Below are 6,000 nucleotides of genomic sequence, written 5' to 3' on the forward strand. Positions count from 1 at the left end.
GCAGGCTCCCTGCTGAGCAGAGAGCCCAATGCGGGGCTCGATCCCAGGACTCTGAGACCATGACCTGAGCCAAAGGCAGAGGCTTTAACCCACTGAACCACTCAGCCTCCCCTCAATACATCCATTAATTTTAAAGAACTCAGCAGGGACAGACTGTATGAGCATGGGTTTGAGGTTCAAGGCAGTTGACCAAACACAGTAACAACCAACATCTAAATTCTGAAAGGGAGTTTGGCCAAGAGATGTCCGTGAAAACAGGAAATCAAGAAGCAGGGCTGCAGATGCTGGGATGCGGGACCCCACCCTGGTTAGAGTTTAGGTCAGGGTCACCAAGCTAGGGACATGGGAGGTGCACAGGGGTGGCAGAGCGGGGAGACACGGAGATCAGGTGTAGACACCATGATGCGGGGTCTGGTCAAAGGCCACTGGAAGGTCTTAGAGTCTGAGCAGGAGCAAATGTAGGGGTCCCCAGAGTCTGGGCATGAATGAGGGGCCCTAAGATACCTCACTACCTGAAGAGGGCCTGCTGGAAAAACAGGAGGGGTCTCAGAAGCCTCCCACCCCCATTGGCCGTGATGGACCCAGGCAGCTGCCCCACTGGACAGAGCCAACACTCGGAGGTACACGGACCTGGGGGTCTCGGGTCACAGTGTGTCACCCCATCTTACAAATGAGGGGATGGGCACGGAGGCAGTCAGCCGCCTGCCTGAGAACACCGCCAGGAAGTGGATCCTGACCCGGGAAATGAAAACCTTTGATGTGAATGCGAAGAGCAGAACATCTGGGGGAAAGCTTTTGACCCTTTCAGCAAACAAAAGAGATGTCATTTTCAGGGAAGTCCCTCTGTAAAGGGAGTGACTTTTTCCTACTGCACCTGATTGGTCCAAATCCTCATGATCTGTACAGGATACACGTTATTTCTCACTGGTATAATTGGGGTCCAACTACCAATTTTAACAAAGCCTGGATCAACGTATTCAGGGATGGGGTGCTCTCTCGCACAGCTGCCCCATGACGCCTGTGAGCCGGTTTCTCCCCAGAGCCTAAAGCTGGTTCAAAGACACTGGCTGCTGGGTCCCCAGATGGCAGGGCGCACACCTTCCTCCTTCCCTTCCTTACTGGCCCTGCCCTCCCTCCCTCAGTTCTCTCTAGCTCCCTCCTCATTCCCAGGCTCCAAAGCCCTGATTCTAAAATAGTTGCAGGCACATGAAAGGGAGGGAGGTGGGCACTGGACCACTGTCAACACGCAAAGGCAAAAAGGATTTAAACGAGAGGAAAAGGCGAGAACCCTGCAGAGAGTCTGGGAACAAGATTTGTTTCTACATTTGGGGGCACAAAATGATTATTACCCAAAAGCTGGGAACGAGCAGGTTAACAATTGCAGGATATTTAGGATTTTCCGGAAAAGCTTGAGAGTTCAGCTATGGAGCGTTTTGGGGGGAGGCTGTGCCCGTGACACCTGCGGTGGCACCCCACAGTCAGCCCGGGCTGGCTCCCGTCCTTCGTCGATCTAGATTCTGTCTGTGCTATCAGCCACAGCCACATCTGTGCCCACCGACACCCGCCTCCCCTGCCAGCTGCGTGGGTGCCTATCCTCAGCCACCGCTGGGTCTGCAGCCGGAGCCTATCTTGATCTGGATCCACAGTGATCTCCCTGCCACCTTCAGGCCCATCTTTGTTCCTGTCCCAGGGCGGCCCTGACGAATCCCCACAAGCTGGGGGCGTAAAGCAACAGAAACAATTTATTATTTTTTTTCTGCTGCTCCCAATGCTGGAGGCCAGAGATTCTAAATCAAAGTAGTAGCAGGGCCACATTCCATCCCAGGGCTTTAGGGGACCATCTGCTGTCTCCCCCGACTCCCGGGGGCTCCTAGCATTTCGTGGCTCCCACTTCTGCCTCTTCCCCACTGCCCTCCCCTTCGCTGTGCCTCCTCTCTCATGATGGCGCTTGTCATTGGATTTAGCCCTGACTCGGATAATCCAGGATGATCTCATCTCGAGATGCTTTATTACATTTGCAAAGACCTTTACTCCACATGAGGTCCCCAGTGAAGGTTCCAGGGGTTGGGTTAGGATGTGGACACATTTTGGGGGGCCGTCATTCACCCCCACCATAGCATCTATGCCTCTTTCTGTCTGTAGCGGCTTCTACATCCTTATCTGTATCCTCATATAGATCTACGGCTGTATCTGTATGTCTAACCACATCCCTAACTGCCTCTATCTGTATCCCTGTATCTATGTAACCAAGATTATAAGGATATGATCAAATCACAAGAGGAATTCTCTTACTCTGGGTGGAAGCATCCTAGCCTATTTTTACTGTGTATGATTTTGTATTTCTCTAAGTCGTTTCGAAGAGCATAGGTTAGTTTCGTAATAAAGAAGAAGAAATCTGTCACCATGTTGAGGAATACAGGGAAACCTTCACAGTGTGTAAAGCCAGCCTTATTATCCTCTCCTTCCAAGCTGCGGCCTCCTCCTCCTCCCCTTCCTCCTCTCTTGCCCATCTGGGCATGGTTCGTGGAAGATCCCATCCCAGCTTTTCATCAGAGCGACCTTACCGCAGTGGCCCACAGTCTGAACCCTTAGTGAACTCTACAGATTCTGATCCAAGCGAACCTCTTGCCACAGTTTATTATACTCTCTAGAAAACACCTTTCTCATTAGAAAATATAATCCGGGGGCGCCTGGGTGGCTCAGTGGGTTAAAGCCTCTGCCTTTGGCTCAGGTCATGATCCCAGGGTCCTGGGATCAAGCCCCACATCAGGCTCTCTGCTCAGCAGGGAGCCTGCTTCCTCCTCTCTCTCTGCCTGCCTCTCTGCCTACTTGTGATCTCTGTCTAATAAATAAATAAACAAAATCTTTAAAAAAGGGGGGGGAATATAATCCGTGCCCAGCTGCCTGCCAACATTGCTGCGAAGTCATCCCCCGCCTGTATGTATGTGCATGCCACTCCTCCCACCACTAGGGGCAGCCTCCTTCCCACCCTTGAGGCCCACAGGTCCTTGAGACTCCTTTTGACCAAAAGAGTGCTGTGGGGGACACAGTGTATGTGTGGGGCTCGGGCTTTATTCTTGAAAACTTGGAAGAAGAGAGAGGCCATGTGGCGGGGAACCAGCCCAAGCGTCCTGGCCCCCAGCCCCAGCTGACAACAGCCACAGGTGAGACCAACGGAAGACTCAGCCAGTGACCCCAACTGCAGCGGGGTAGTAATTGGATAAAGTAAATGTGATGATAATAATCATCACTGTCTGAAGCCAAAAACTCTGATGGGTGGTTATAATAGGGCAGAGTTGAAGCTGATGACCCCCCCCATGCGAGCCCCCCAAGCCTGGGAGAGGGACGCCCCTAACAGTTCGATGTAGGTTCTTCCAGATTTCTTTCTCCCGTGCTCGTACATGTAATTAAAAAACTAACAGGAATATGTGCAATCTAGAAAGTAAGCATCTTGGCATTATTTTTGTCTATCAGGAAAATTGTCCAAAATGACTTTATTAATAGACTGTAGCGGGAAGAAGAATTATGGCAAAGTTCTCCTCTTGGCTGCCAGGAGGATTGCTGAGCGTTTCATAGCTATGAAAATCAAACCCAGATTCACAAGCTTAACACGTTTATGCCAAGTTCCTTTAACACTTGGTCCGCAAGGTCCGCAGGGCAGGAGCTCTCTTTGGAGCACCTCCCCCAAAATGTCTGAACTGGGGCCGGGGGGAGTATCCGTGCCCTAAATACAGAAAGAAATGAGCAAAACTGAAGTTAGCTAATGCTGCTTTCAACGTCTTGACAGTGAGTCAAGTTGAGTAACCGTTAAATAAGCCTACATGTCTCTACATTTGAAAACAATGTAGGTTAGCTTTGTCCACATTCACAAGGATTCTTGCGAAGGTAGGATGAACGCAGAGAAAATGCAGCAACATTTAAATTAAAACGCTGCTGTGGGGGGCGCCTGGGTGGCTCAGTCAGTTAAGCGTCTGCCTTCGGCTCAGTTTATGATCTCAGGGTCCCGGGATGGAGCCTGCACTGGGAAGCGTGCTTCTCCCTCTCCCTCTGCCCCCTCCCCTGCTCGTGCTCTCTCTCTCAAGTAAATAACATCTTTAAAAATAAAATTTGAGAATGAATGCTGCTGGGAAAACCGTCTGGCAGTTTACCCCAAGAAGTAAAACAGTTACCCCATGGGACAGGCTGAATTGCGTCCCCTCCAAGTTCTTATGTTAAAACCCCAATCACCCCCCCCCCCCATTACCTCCAAATGTGAGCGAACTCGGACACAAAGAGGTGGTTACATGAGGTCAGTAGGATGTGTCCATAGGACACAGAGGCACACAGAGGAAAGGCCAGGTGAGGACAGCGAGACAAGGAGAGAGGCCTCAGAAGAAGTCCCCTCGAGGGGCACCTGGGTGGCTCAGTGGGTTAAGCCTCTGCCTTCAGCTCAGGTTATGATCTCAGGGTCCTGGGGTTGAGCCCCGCATCGGGCTTTCTGCTCAGCAGGGAGCCTGCCCTCCTCTCTCTCTGCCTGCCTTTCTGCCTACTTGTGCACTCTAACTTTCTCTGTCAAATAAATAAATAAAATCTTAAAAAATAAATAAAAAAGAAGAAGAAGTCACCTCAGCCCCAGATCCCAGACTTGGAGCCTCCAGAATTATGAGAAAATGCCTTTCTGTTGTTGAAGCCACCCAGTCTGTGGTAAGCTGTGATCAGGCAGCCTGAGCAGACTAATACCCGCTATGACCCAGCAGTCCTGTCCTAGATCTCTACCCAAGCGAAATGAAAACATCTGTCCGCACAAAAACCTGTACATGAACGTTCACCACAGCATTATTTGTAATAGTCAAAATACAGAAACAACCCAACGTACATCCACTGATGAATGGGTAGCCCCAGTGGGGTAGGCCCAGGAAATGGGAGTATTATTTGGCCATAAAAAGAAACGAAGAACTAACACGCACTACAACATGATTAAACCTTTAAAACATTATGCTAAGTTGGGGCGCCTGGGTGGCTCATTCCGTTGAGCGTGTGACTCTTGGTTTCGGCTCAGGTTGTGATCTCAGGGTCGTGGGATCAAGCCCTGCGCTGGGCTTCACACTCAGCGGGAAGTCTGCTTGAGAGTCTCTCTCTCCCTCTGTCCCTCCCCTCACTCACATTCTCTCTTTCTCTAAGATCTTTAAAGAAAACGGTATGCTAAGTCAAAGAAGCTAGTTGCAAAAGACCACTTACTCTGAATCTGTCTGTATGAGCTCTCCAGAACAGAGAAATCCATAGAGACAGGAAGCAGATAAGTGCTTGTCAGGAGCTGGGAGAGCAGAGAGAGGGAAAGAGGTGGGGACCGGCTGCTAACCAGAATGCAGTTTCTTTTGGGGCCATGAAAACGTTAAAAAATTGATTGTGGGGATGTTGTATGACTCCGTGAATGTACTCAAAGCCACTGAACTGTGTGCTTTAAATGGGTGAATTGCATGGTATGTGAATTGTATTTCAATAAAGCCATTACTGAAGAAAAAGGAAGGAAGGAAGGAAGGTTGGGGGAGAGAGAGGGAGGGAGGGAGGGAGGAAAAAGGAAGAGAAAAAAATGAAAGAGAAAGTTGGTCAAGGCACAGCTCTAAGTGTCCTGATAAGAAATCAACTCTGAGATGTGCCTGGTTTAAGGGAAAATACAAGGAGTAGAAAGGTGTGTGGAGTGTGATGCCATTTACATGGCAGAAAGAAGATATCATATTGTACATGTGTGTGTACCTGTGTGTATCCCTCTGGAAGGACACACAAGACAGCTGGAGGGTTCCCTTTCTCCCCTGGTCCCCTGGTCCCCTGCTCAGGTCGAGCCTGCTCCAGCCCACCCTTAGCCCTTTCCTTTGACCTTGGCTGAATCACTGCAGGTCTTTGGTCAGAGCGAGCTTTTCCTGCTTCATCTATCTGGGATTTCCTTTCTTCTAAGGATTGTGTCCTGTGCTTCTGTCCCCCTTTAAGTTAAATAAGAACACTTACTGTAAATGAAAGTCACCC

This window comes from Lutra lutra, chromosome 17 (assembly GCF_902655055.1).
Source record: "Lutra lutra chromosome 17, mLutLut1.2, whole genome shotgun sequence".
NCBI classification, from domain to species: domain Eukaryota; kingdom Metazoa; phylum Chordata; class Mammalia; order Carnivora; family Mustelidae; genus Lutra; species Lutra lutra.